Below are 14,292 nucleotides of genomic sequence, written 5' to 3'. Positions count from 1 at the left end.
TGAAACACGGAATATATCAACCATGATATCATATGTTCCCCGATCAAACAATACCAAGGTACATGGTCGTACAATCCTCCCCTACCATTCCTTCCTCAAAGAAAACATAACCCAGCGCTGATCGGGTGCTCGCGAAGGCCCAGTATTTCCACATGAAGGGGCTCGAGTTCAACATTTTACCGTGCTTGAAGACAACCGTCGTTCCAATCTGACGTCTGCGCGCCAGGAACACTACTTGCATACATTTCCTTTCAAACGCGGCCCCCTTGCCTCGCTGGCATGTTCTTGCGCAACCGGCACGTAACTTAACAAAATGCGGAATATAAACATGACATACTTTGCTGAATGCGCGAAAATTCAACTTCTACAGCATCCGGTTTATTTTCATCTTTTATGTAGCGCGAACTCGACCCGAAGGTATTCAAATACATGGCACAAATGAACGAGCAATGCTCCAACAAGAGACGAAAACACCCACCCTAGAGTCACCATCGCTCCCACATCATGCGTCCCCTCGTCCGCGAAACCCGCTGCGGGCCGCCACCACGCATCTCTAATGATTACCACACTACAAAGACCTACTCGCCACGCCTAGGCCCCCTCAAACCTCCTGTGCCACCTGCACGCCGCCAACCGGAAACCTCGCTCCCCGTTGACGATGTGCCCCTGCAGCTTGCCAGAGGTTCGAAGGGACAAAGAGGCTGAGGGTCGCTGGGAGCAGATTTTAATAGCCTTCGGCGCGCCCCGATGACGTCACTTCATACAGCCCCCTTTTCCGGTCCTGGGGAAGGTCTCGTCCCGTGGCGCTACTAAGGGCGCCCCTCCTCTAGGCGCGGGGGGCGCCGGTCATTCTACACTCATTGGAGAGCCCTGGTAGGACGGGTTTGGACCCGTTGTGTTATTCAGTCTGCAATTATGGCTGTTTCTTCCTGATTGGGGGTATTTTTTTGTATTCTTTTTTATTGGATAGAGGTAGGATTGGTTTCTGCCCTATATATTCGGTTACTGTGTTTTGGGTGCCTCAGTATACGGCAACCATTGGTTGCAAGAGTTTGTTCAAAAGGAACAACTTGGTGTCATCTTCCTCCTCTTCGTCTCCAGATGGGTCTCCGGTCCCCCTGAAGCACCCTAGAGTCCAGGGCAATGCTGGAAGTGACATGCCTCTCATGTCTAAAGAGGAGGTGCAGGCATGATTGAGGCAGCTGTGCCTCAAGCTTTACAGGCTCGTCCTTTGCCTTCTGGTCCGTCCTGTCCTTGTGCATTGGATCCTGTGGCTGATTTATCCCCGTTGGATGATGAGGGTCTTTCTACCTTCTCTGGTGGAAAGTTGTCTCCAGGGAATAGAAGTGGGTCATTCTGGCTCATGTGAGGGGCAATTTAGGATTTCCTCCTTTCCAGCTAGGTGAGGACAGTGGGACTCTTTTTCCTCAATACACAAAGCCCTCCCGGTTGGGTATGCCCAGTGAAAGAGATGGTGCTGAGGTAATGGCGCGAGGTGGACAAAGTGCAGGTCCCTCGCTTCCTCCAGAAACTCTACTTGTTGGAGGGGTACGACCCTTGCCACATAATGTGAAGTTGGACTCGATCCTTGCCACGCTGATTGGCAAAACGGCTATTCAACCTGAGGATTGTACCCCGACCAATGTCAGTCTTAGAGGGCTGGATCCATGTCAGATTTTTTAAGATAACTACATTTATCTAATGGGGCATATGCTAAAAGTCCGGCATGGATCCAGCACTCCAGGACTAACTTTGGAGAACTCTGCTGTAAAGTAACTGAGACGAGGCACATTCACAATAAAGGGATATATCCAGGGTGCAGTTGGTTTAGATTAGCTGTTGGTGTCTGAACTTTGGAAACCAAGGATTCTGAAATCATTGTTGCAGCGCAAGCTCCCAATTTATCTCCTAATACCAATCTGTTGATAAATTGTCATGTCAGTTCATTAGCACCTGCTGGTGATGTGTAGCAGGTAAATGATGCTCCTTAGGAGAAGCCTGGTTAGTGCTCCAAACTAGGGGCCAGGAAAACAAAGTCATTGTGCTGTTACAAATGGCCCGATTCATGGAATCAATGACTTGGGCCGTTTGCTACCGCAAAAAGATTTTCTGATATATCAAACTCAAATTGCCATCCGGTATCATGTTACTGATTTGCAATTTTAGTTTGCAACCAAATACCAAGGCCATCTTTAGGGTGTCATTTTGAAATATCAAATAGTACTGGTATGTATTAATGTTATGTGGCCCACTTCCAGTTTCGCAAATGGGACTCCTTCCCCTTTAAAAATGTTAAAAGAACCATTGACTACTTTAAAAAAATAAAAAATAAACATTACAATTTTGCTTCATTTAAAGGTAATCCCAGATGAACATGGTGGTCTGCTGACCTCAGCAAGCCATCATACGCACATCCGCAGAGCAAGAATGGGTGGAGGAACCGTCTCCTACATCGCGGCCAAGATCTGGAACAAGCTGCTGAGCAACATCAGACGCGCCCTCCACATGCATATCTTCAGGAAGACCCTCAACAATTAGCTCTTCGATTGACCATAGCCCCGGCCCCCCAGCGCCTTTAGACCCTCATGGGTGAGTAGTGCACTTAAATCTTCCCTGATTGATTGATTGATCATACCTGTGATGACTATCATTCCTAATGGGCCACAAAACTGCAACCTACCTCATTCATATTCAGGAAGGAGTCCGATTTTAGACCCACTAGGAATCAGTAATTGAAAGGAAAACAAGTTTAATGCATGAGGATTAGCGATTTCCTAACTGCGATTCGGTGAAAATCATAATTTGTAAATCACTATTCACAATGTTGGTACATCGAGCCCAAAATCTCTTAAACCCAGGTTATAACATTATCTGACAAGTTAAATATTTATAAACTGGTCAGTGTTTCCCATGCATGTAATTATGAGGCCATATTTCGAGTTCACAAGAAGTTTGTTAATGGGACATTTTCGGGCATTCTGAAGCACTCACAGAGCCTTTCTACGGGGCTGATGTATAAACCGGTAATGATGAAATGGTGATTATATCATTACATGGAATGCTGTACACTTGATGGTGTGCTTCACCCTGCACTGCACCTCCTGTGTCAGGCAACAAATAAACGAGTGGGAATACTTACAGGGGCAGACTGGGAAAGGAAATATTCCCGGGCACAAAAATAGAAGTGCACCCCCACCCCATTAATGAATTAGATAGTTAAAAAAGTGGCCATGCCTGTAAATTGGAACTGTTTTGAACTTGAAAAGGCACGCCGTTTAAGTGTTTTGCGAACTATGGAAGACTGCATGAAGTGAGCTTGCTACAAGCAATGTCTGTTTTAATACCAAGGAAATTAACAGTTGAAGCAAGCCCAGCAAACCATAACACACGCCCGAAAACTTCCCACAAACTGACCCACCCACTGACCTGTCAGACCAGCCCATCAGGCACTGCGCGGTTGCCATATAGGTCGGTCCAACCCTGAGTACTGTCCTCACTGTGGTGCCCTTTTTAGGTCTCGGGACCATCCGGTCGGCAGCCCGGAAGTCCGGAGATTTAATGTCTTTGAGAAGAGGGGCTTGCACCCGCCCCTCTTCTCTCCTGTTCTCCATTGGCTGGCCTCTTAAATGCTGGCCAGCCACTGGAGAAGAGGTCCAGTCACTCCGATTATGCCCCGTCCTTTTCGGATCGGGGGGCGTGTTTTTTAAAGAAAGTCTCATTCTCTCCTCCAGCCAATGGCTGGAGGAGAGAAAAGACAAACACGCCCCCGAATCCGAAAAGGACACTGCGTTTCTCCGAGGCATTTCTGCTCTGCCTTGGAGAAAGGCGGTGGTGTCTTCCGGTGCCCTCGGCTTGTTCAGGCTTCTAATCGGATAACTTTCTTATCCTTCAGTGGTTAGGTCTTCCCCCCCCCCCTCCCCCAACACAACTCCCGGTCACGGCACAGCCAAAAGGTCCCAAAGGTCCCACCTAGAGGATTTGTCAAAGCTCGTCTGATTGTTTGTGCACGCGGCCCGCCTTGGGGAAGCACATTTCAATAGTGCATCCTGCCTCTCCTCCTTCCCCCCTCGCCAGACACGCATGAAGCTGTCGAGTATGCTAATGAGCCCCTCTCCTGCCTTTGAAGTTTCTCCCGTTATCTGCGCTGTGCCCGTTGCCTTTTGCTCTTCATTTGTTTTAAGAAGTTTCAGTATGCGCATTGTAAAGCCGCACATGAGCTCACGCACTCCCAGGCAGCATGCTTTCAGACACATGAAAGTCGTGATGAAAGCGTACACATATTGCTTCCATAAATCTCTCCTTTTTGGCTCCCATTTCTTCCTTCCGCTATTCCACCCACCCCCCTCCCCCCTTTTCTTAGCTCCGCTTGCTCCCTCCCTCCTTCCTCTGCACTTCGTGCTCGCCCTCGTTTCCTCTGTCTCATTCCTTGCTTGGTGTACCTCTCTGCCCGTCCCCCTATTTTCGCTCTTTAGCAGTCTCTTCTTCCCTTCTCTTCCCTTACCTGGTTGTCGTCTTTTCTCCCTTTCTAACTTTATCTCTCTGTCACGCTCACTTATTTTCCTATCCCTCTCACTCCCCTCCCCTTCTCTTTTCTACTCTTAAGCTGTCGAGTATGCTAATGAGCCCCTCTCCTGCCTTTGAAGTTTCTCCCGTTATCTGCGCTGTGCCCGTTGCCTTTTGCTCTTCATTTGTTTTAACAAGTTTCAGTATGCGCATTGTAAAGCCGCACATGAGCTCACGCGCTCCCAGGCAGCATGCTTTCAGACACATGAAAGTCGTGATGAAAGCGTACACATATTGCTTCCATAAATCTCTCCTTTTTGGCTCCCATTTCTTCCTTCCGCTATTCCACCCACCCCCCTCCCCCCTTTTCTTAGCTCCGCTTGCTCCCTCCCTCCTTCCTCTGCACTTCGTGCTCGCCCTCGTTTCCTCTGTCTCATTCCTTGCTTGGTGTACCTCTCTGCCCGTCCCCCTATTTTTGCTCTTTAGCAGTCTCTTCTTCCCTTCTCTTCCCTTACCTGGTTGTCGTCTTTTCTCCCTTTCTAACTTTATCTCTCTGTCACGCTCACTTATTTTCCTATCCCTCTCACTCCCCTCCCCTTCTCTTTTCTACTCTTGCCCCCCCTCACTCGCTGTCTCACCCCCCACCTCTGTGTCTTAATACTCTGCGGTAAGAGGGGCCAGTCACGAGCTTCCAGGCTCCGCTTTCATCCTCGTCTCTGGTAATTATTCGGTGGTCAATGATGAAAAGCCGAGACTTTTTTGCGCTACATTAGCACATTAAAAACACTGTTACCCAGCACAAAAATGAATCAATTGCCCTCCTCAGTTGCTTGGTCTGATATTTCTACCCCCTCCATCATTCCCAGAAACGTCGGGAAATAAATTTCAGCGCTCCCTCCCACTCCCTCGCCCCACAGCCCCCAGCTCAGCTGGATGTCAGTTCACAAGGGTTCACTATTGGAAGCCGAGGCGGGGACAGAAAGCTGCTGTTCCCTGGCCGGCTCTGTGTGCCTGGTCAGCCGCCAGCTGTGCCCTGCAGCTGGCAGGAATTAGTTCCAGCCAGAGGCCTTTCTTTGTCGAACTTTACCATCGAAGTTATGCCTACTTCCAAGCCTTGGAAACCTCTGCTTCATCTGCTAATAGTGTCATTTTTTGGACGCGCAGACAGTGATCTTCTTGTTCCCCGATGTCTCAAGAAGGGTCTCTGCTGGTGACGTAACATCTCTCCCTGAAGAGGGGTCTCTAGCCCCCATCTAATGTTAACCGATGGCTCCATTTGATATGGGGCAGCATGTTGAGATAAACCAGAACTACCATTCCCACAATGCTTTGGCTGCTGAATAGAAGACCATGGCTGGTAAATAATACTCGACATTTGTGGTGTAGCTAGGGTACCCTGGGCCCTAGTGCAAGCAAGGACAAAGGGCCTTCTGACTGCTGGATGGGTAGTAAAATAAAGCAATCAGTGCCTCCCTCGTATATCTGGGCCGCTATCAGGAGCTTGTGTTTGGGCAAGAGAAAGTGTCCTCTTGAGCGCCTGGTGAAATCAAACCGACAGATTGTGTGTGAGGGGGGTGGCAATGGGTAGGGGTGATGACGAGCACAGGCATTCCGAGTGCGCCTGTTCCCGGAGCAGCATATGCCACAGCGGCTCTTTGTCTGCTCGTCTCCGAGACGCCATCTCAGATGCGCGTTACGGCTCTTGCAGGTCTGTACGAAGGCTGCACACAGCTGCCCCCTTCCCTCCAATGTTGCACCCAAAAATATCTCTTTAATGGAGTTCTTCTGCAAGCATACTTTACATGGTTAAGCTCTCTTTGTACGCCATATTAGATAGACCTCGAGGGCCTTTTTCTCACTGACCATTCAGAGACAGTGCGGGCCGTGGGTGAGAGCGACGGGCAGCGCCATTTCACAGGAGCCGGACCCTAGACTTGCAGTAAGTTTCTCAGCTCTTAAAGGATAACAGGCGTTGTTTGCCCCCGAGCATCTGCAAACTGCTCTGACATGTGATCTCCCTACCCAGCATGGCGCTCATTAGGCTGATTTTCAATACAAAGTTTGTATTATCAGCCGTCTCTAAGGGCAATTAGGAATGGGCGGCTCTGCGCACCAGACACCGGGTGACTCCGAGTGACTCATCTTTATTGGTTCCTTTGTCGGGGAGACAGTGATTGAGATGGCAGGGATGCGGCCTACCTGCCCATTTCATCGGGTAAATAGTGAAGAGAAATGGTGTGTAATTAATTGACAGTTAATATCGGCCCTGTTTAGTGTTCATCAGACACAAAGCGGGAGACGCTACCCAAAGGAACAAAGTAATGAGACAACCTTTGACGGGTTAAATTATCAAGGAACTGTGTGTAATTACCTGACAGTTAAAAAGGGGACCGTGCAAGGTATTTATGGGGTCTAGGATTTCTGTTTTGTGGGGGGCAAAAAAGAGGATTGGAAAAAAAAAAGACAAAGAAAGCAAACTACAGTGACAATGCAAATTATATTTTATGACTACGCCTTCGGGCCTGATAACTGGTGGGAGCAGAAGGGCGCCGACATGAAAGAAGGAGCGCCCCTAAGAGACTCTGAGCCATTGTTATCAGGATTTACCTAAGAATGCCACCTCTTTACTTAATACAGTTTACACGAACTGAGCGAACAAATTAACTGTTTGCAGTGATACGTGGATCTGCTGTTTCACTGTTTAGAAGTTTGTGGTTATGTAATAACGACTACAGAATCAACGGTTGCAACGCATTGCTTTCTAATGATACAGGGGTGAGTATTTACAACACGCACTGCCCAACATCTCAAGAACCCGTCACCTTTAACTATGTACCTAGCATGATTAACCATTTGCACTTAAATATTTTTACGTTAAGGTAAAGCACAATTATTTTAATGTTTAATCTAATGAAGCATTTTATAGCGCAAAACCAACCTATTTAAATGGCCTCTTGGCCCACTTTAGAGTTGTAAGCCATTGGATAGATTGCCCCATATAATATTTGAAGTAAATTTGGTCAAACGATTCTAAGCCTTCTTACTTGTTTGTGTGCTCATATCTCAATTTTTTCTAAAAACTTTTACTGACTGATGAAGACAGCGACTACCTCTGTCAGTTTAGCATGTATATTGTTTCGCTCCTTCATGGTGTGGGGTAGCATTTCTGCCTTACTCCTTCATTTATTTCTAAAAGAGTTTACGTATCTGTATTTTAAAGGAGCCCCTCAGAAAAGGGGGGTTGGCTTGCCAGGGTTCAGTCTCTGCCGCTCTGCCCTTCAGATGTGTGAGGTGAGTGTTATGTCGCTGAGACATCGCCCCCCCCCCACATTACCAGAATCCTAAGAACTAGTGGATCTTATAACCTCGAGGCATTTGTAATGGAGGGACTCGGGGAACTCTTCTACCCTCGGAAGGGAAAGCTGACGATCTCTTTTTCATTCCCTGGCACGTTTGGTACTCCTTGTAGTTTTGTACTGTTATTTCTTTGACTTAGGCCAAGACTACAATTCCCAGAATGCATGCGGCTAAATCACCTCGGGACTCGAGAGGAGTTGTGTTTATTGACTAAACTGCTGATTTTGGCACCTGGGTTCTAATCAGGCTTTTAGTCAATCTGGGTAAATTAGATCCACCCGTCCACCGCACCCCCTCGCCTGAAACCTATATATGCAATCTATTTCATATCATTAGGTATTTTTATATATGTCATGCGGGCTCACATTTTTCGGCCTGGTTGTCTTTGGGAGGAGTTGTATAGCACCCAGGAAAGAAACAGGAGAGCTCCTGTCAACAAAAAAAACAAACTAAGACTAGATTAACGGAGATGATTTGCATATTCATGACTGTCAAAGAATTGGAATGGCATGGTAGGCAAAAAAAGAATGTATTTAGGCCCAGATCTCTGTATTCGAGGTGAATGTTTGGCATTCAGCATTCGGTCCATCAATTGTTCTTTTTGCAGCAGTCAACATGACTGAGCCTGAACGGTGAGAAGGGGCGATTTTCACACGGCGTGGTGTATGGCAGGGGAATGGAAACCAAGGTCTCTCATTCCAGCACCCCAGGGCGGCACCGCAGAAGTGCTGCATGAAGGGCTGCATCAGACTGCTGCGCAGCTGTAAGGTAGGACACAGCAGAGTGTGGAAAATGAAAGGCCTGTTTGATGTACAGCTCTGATGCTCTGTGAAAGAGGGCTCCGCCAGGCCCAATCACACCAAGGCAGCTCTTCCGTACATTCAGTGGCATGCCGCAAAATGGCGGTGCCCCCTTAAACATGAGATGAGAGGCCCCTGAGCCTCCACTATCTCAGAGATATCAAATGCCCTTGTCCTAACAAGCATTTCCAATGCAACGGTCTCGGTGTTGTTAAAGTTAGAGCTATTGGCATTGCTCATTTGTTTATGTTTTTGTTTTTAAAACATGTAAAGAAACGGCATTGTTATTTACCATGTCAATAACTTAATCAGTGTGTGTGTAGGTGGCTCTGTGTGTGGGTGCAAATGCAATAGGTCTCGCATTTGAGAGTGATTAAGCTATTGACATTGTAAATAACAATGCCGTTTCTTTAAATGTTTTAAAAACAAAAACATAAACAAAAATAATGTCATGAGCAATGCCAATAGCTCTAACTTTACCAATGCCGAGACCATTGCATTGTAAATGCTTGTTCCTTGTTTGTGACTGAATGACAGCGATCGGGCATTGCGCTGGAATGAAAACATGTATGATCCATGTCTGCATAGCACACTTGTGTCTTGGATTGATCCCAAAAATGTTATTGGTAGCATTACATTCGATCTGTGTCTGTCTACAATCCCAATTCCTCCATCACAGTTTTAGGGTGCTTTCCCTGTTATAAATGTGCCTGCCTTGGCCTGCTTCATCGCGTTTTGGAAATAGTGGAGCTATAGCTTTTCTGGTGGAATAACATTAAAAAACAGTGTTTCCTAATAGACTATAAGGAGAATGTTTCTGCAACACATCCAATGGAATCCGCTATATGTGTATGTAGTACTAAAACATAACATAACAGGTGTATTTGTAAAGCGCACGATTACCCGTAGGTGTCCCGGCGCTGAATAACAGATATTTATTGTTACCCAACTCAATTATACTCATTTTATCGACCTCAGATGGATGAAAGGGTCGGCAGGGATTTGAACCTGTGACCATGAGGTCGAACACAGGCCCCTGCAGTGGCTGCTTTAGTCCACTGAGCCACCAGACCCAAGCTATGTAGGCATTGTGAGAAGTAGTACATTTTTGAGGGACCTACTCAAACAATTGTTTTATTAGACTGTATGTATGTTTACTTCGGATCTGGGAAACTGTTACATAGTTCTGAGTACATGTGCTCTGATCCCCAAACCTTATAGCATATTGTCTGACCCCCAATTTCCATTTATAATGTTTAGGTAATACCGCAGTACAACGGTTTAGAAATAGTACCTGTGTCATAAAAGTTAGATGTCACTCGTGGGCTGCAGTATAGTACAGCACCATTCGCACGAGTGTCTTCAGGACTGGACTACCAATGCCCCTGCACGGCTGCAGCAGACACGTCAAATGAGACTATTTGTGACATGTGTAACAGCGTATGTTTCATATTAGCTAAATCACGTATAAGTAGTATCTTAAAGCCCACAAGGTTTGGTCGCATAAAGTGTTAAAGTAGAAAATGTCCACTATTTAGCTGGATGTATCCTTGCGGTACAAAGGATACCAGAATTCTTCTTGTTACTGTTTAGCGGAGCTACACCTTCTATCAATGACGCAAGCTTGCTTCCGAATAAAAATCAATGTTTACATGTTGAGCAAGGGCAAAACCACAGAGACCATTCAGGCGCCATTACATTATTTATTTATTAAAAATCTCATTCGGTGGTGAACTTAATTTTTTGTTAAGTCCGCACCAAACATGGCTTTATAAATATTGTTTGCCTGCCTCTGGGAGCCTGAACATCAGTGTACTCAGTTCTTCGAGGCTCCCTTTCGACTAGTGACAGCAATTAGCTATTTCATGACATGTGAAAACTCTTCTATCCTGCCTCTTGGGAGGACGGTTGCGAGAGTAATTAATGGCTACTGATCCTGGAATGTGCAGGAGAAAATTAGATAGTAACAGCAGATGGCCATGACAAACAACTGATGGAAGCTTCTAAATGAACATATTTATAGTAAACAGTGATAATGACAGCAGAGCTACCTTCGAAGGTACTCTGCTTACAGCCAACCTGTCTCTGCTACCAGCAGGGCGGGGTCGGTCTCAGAACCAGCCACGGTTGGTTTTAGGAAGTGTTCCCTCGGGTTAAAGGGCAGCCCTCTTGAAAATTCAATTCTGAAATCCATACACTGGCCCTGTGGTTCTGCTATGGCGAAGCAAGGTTGTCAGAAACAGTGACCAGAAACTACCAAACGTGCTGCAAATGTAAGCCTGGTTTGGGCTTGGAATGCTGTTATGGTTGGATTAGAAGTCTTCAGTACTCAATGGCTACTGAGCTGTACAAGATCGGTTTCCAACCGCCTGCTCGACAGAACTTGGGGAACCTGAAGAAGGTTCCATATATAAAGAGGACAACTGCTTGATTTCTGTCTTGAGAACTAAGGGTATCATCCTTCTCCTTGAATGCTTTTGTGAAAGTGCTCTCTAGGGTCAGACAAGCAGGCGTCATGTTGACTTTGCAACAGAAAAGGCTGACTAGGGCTCCTTTCTGGAAGAACCAGATGACTGGCTGCGAGCTGTCACAGCTACCCTGGCTGACACAGTACAGATGCAGACGCAGCTGTACTACAGGCAGGTGGCAGTGGCGTAACACAGGCCCCCACAGCCCCAGCGATGCAGGGAGGGCCCCGAGCTGCAGGGGGGCCACTCAGCACAGGTCTCTTGCCTGAGAACTCTCGATTAAATCCGGAGTGGGGACCCCTCCATGTACCTTGCAGAGGGGACCCCTCAAGTTTGATTATGCACGTGGCAGGTGGTTTGTTCTGGTGCACAGGAGCACCCTAGCTGCAATTGATGATTTAATTGAATTTATTCCAGTCAACATTAACTACTAAACAGAAAGTGGCTACTTCAAACACTAGAAAAATAACAGCGTTCTATAAAAAGCAGGGAAGCGCACATCATTCAGAAACTGTAGAAGGCAATAATAGTAATTGTTTCACTTGTTAAAGGGCCCCAGACTTGCTGCCCCCTAGTCAAAATAATACAAAAGAACCACACTTTGATATTTCCCCCAAAGTCATTGCTTTGAATGAAGCTGTAAATGTGGGTGGGGTGGTGGTGCAATCTCCATAAGTTGTTCCAACAGATATGAATTGCCAGCCTCCCTAGAAGGACCAGAAGGCACTAAAACAGATTTTATAGCTCATAAACGCAAGACTAACAAACACAGTTGTGAACAACATGCAATTCAAATCCCTGTAGGAGCCTGCCCTCCTATTGACCCAGTAAACCCACATATATTGACAACAGAGCTCTATTCAAGACTCAATGCTCTAACTAAAGAGGTTGAAGACTTTAAAAAAATCATTATAAAATGTGTGGCTCATACTAGTAATGCAACGGGTTAGTAATGAGGAAGAAACAAGCAAGCATACCACTATGTACATATGAAAAGACCAAGTGACAGAAATATCTGACCAGGGGTCCCAATCAATTCCCCACTCTCATAGATTGCCAGCAAATCAAGCAGCCAATACCAATAGCATGCAGAACCCGGGAAATCTAAAGGTAAACAAAGCGTTGAGCGTGAAAAAATGGAATATAGGAAAAAAGTCATCAAGAGACTATTTTAGTAGGAGGTTGGAAGGTGGCAAGGGATTCTGATATTTATGGGGCAAGCGAGACTATTCGACTCCTAGGTGACTCCCAGCACTTGGTAGGCAAAGGATTTATTTATGACTACTCTGCCAAAGTTAAAGTTGGGAGGGAGGGAGGATGAACTCTCCCTAAAAAACAAGGTGATACACTGGATTAGACACTGTCGTCAGTGCCTGTCCATAGTACGATCTGACTTAATGAAGGCTGAACATTTGTTGAATGCCCTTGCGGACACTGACAATATAATTAATGTTGGTATTTGGGGCAAGGGCCATTGTTGACAGCCTGATCGCATTAGATTTAAGGAATAGTCCATCCTCAGATTCTGCTATAAACTTTAAGCTGAATAGATCCAATAAGGAAATGGACCGTATATAGGAGATATAGCAGAAACTATCTACCCTGCCCCCCACTTCCGATAACTTGGGATCTGTCGAATGACTGCCAAAGCTGGCAATCAACAGACTTAAACATGATCTGAGGCAATATCTCACTGAACAGCTCTATAGAGGGTTACGCATTCCATGAGTTGGTTACAGCAATTACTGATTTAACTAGTGAAGGAAATATACAAGCTGAGTATGCCCCGATGAACTTCCTGGGATACGAGCAGAAAACACCGCAGGGTTAAAACAAAACTGCTCAACCTGGACAGGCAGAAATATATAGGACAATTTAATCTCTCCCTGTTCCAGGAAACTTGGTGACTGAGCTGCCACACAAACTAGAGTTAAGGAAATATAAAGTTGGTGCAGTACCTTCAACAAAAGGGAGGTCCACTGGGGGACTCGTTGTATGGGTCAAAATCACTCTATAAATAGCTGTAGATTTTATGAACATCCCTTCACCAGATATCCCAGGACTAAAGATAAGAACATGCAACCGAATGGATGCATATCTGTTCAATGTCTATATTAGACAAAGGTTGGCCACTGTGGAGTCTCCAGCAATGACTCTTTTAGATGGTGTTCTCAATTCTGTAAGTCCAGAGGCTGTTACCTTTACAGGTGGAGGTTTTTACTGTAGATTCAAGCCCAAAATGGGGATGGAATCAATATTAGAGGAAGAAGATTCAGCTAGGGGCATTGTGTCCTTGGACACAGACACTCCTGTTTCATGCACAGTTGCTGGTATGCAACTAGTCCACTTTGTGGTAGAACATGGGCTGCGACCATGCAATAGCAGGTTTCCCCCTGGCAGCCCATGTGACTATACTTTTAAAAGGGGCGCCATTAAGTCAAGGATTGATTATATTCTGGTGAGTGCTCCACACTGGGGTAACCTAATAGACTTCAAAGTTGACAATAGGGAAGAAAGTGATCATTTCCCACTGTGTGTGACTGTGAAAGGGAGGCTATTTGAGGCATAGGTCATTGAATCCACTAATAACCTTGTCCAACCGATGATTGGCAACAATTGCAGAATAGTTATATTGCTTACAAACTTGATTCCATGATTGGTATTTATAATGCCTTTTCAGATGCTCTTTCTCCCTTGGCTGGTAATTACCAATCCAACACAGCGATAGTACAAATCCATCATTCTTTGGTTGAAAGCATGAAACCTTTTTTGACTAAGACCCAAACAAATATAGGTGCATCTAGAGGCCCATCCAATAGCCCTTGGTAAAACAAAGACTGCCTTTTAGTTAAGAGAAGACTAACAGCAGCACTCAAGGTTAAACACATGGAGCTAGTGAGGAAGACTAGGGCAGAATATAAGAAAGTGCTTGCCATAGCTGAAAAGACCTGCGACATTATTAACTGGGAAGACCTTATTATTGTGACTAGAAATAAAGATTGCGCCTTTCTTTGGAGAATAATGGCACATGGCAGTAAAGATGGCTATACTACCACTGACCATTATTTTGAACCCAGTACCTGGAGCAGGCATCTTACTAACCTGTACTCTGAGGCTCTAGAGCCTCCGCAAGAACTGCTTGGGTTTTCCCAGATTTCATTGAG

At 45.9% G+C, this 14,292-nt stretch overlaps 1 protein-coding gene across 6 annotated transcripts in view; it reads left to right on the top strand.

The window, feature by feature from the left end:
• The first annotated feature begins 258 nt into the window (after window positions 1-258).
• Window positions 259-14,292, top strand: part of LOC146855498 (uncharacterized) — a 61,662-nt gene continuing 47,628 nt past the window's right edge. For 3 of the 6 annotated variants that reach the window (XR_014981333.1, XR_014981332.1, XM_085653325.1), the window contains exons 1-2: window positions 259-873; window positions 2,359-2,589. The gene's annotated coding sequence lies outside the window, so the exon portion shown is untranslated. Of the gene's footprint in view, window positions 973-2,358; window positions 2,590-8,467; window positions 8,629-14,292 lie in introns of all 6 variants that reach the window. The other 3 variants (XM_085653326.1, XM_085653327.1, XM_085653328.1) reach the window with 3 other exon arrangements.

The sequence above is a fragment of the Triturus cristatus genome, chromosome 4_1 (genome assembly GCF_964204655.1).
Source record: "Triturus cristatus chromosome 4_1, aTriCri1.1, whole genome shotgun sequence".
Lineage (NCBI taxonomy): Eukaryota > Metazoa > Chordata > Amphibia > Caudata > Salamandridae > Triturus > Triturus cristatus.
Note: the sequence above shows the minus strand (reverse complement) of the source record. Positions and strands in the feature narration are given on the sequence as shown.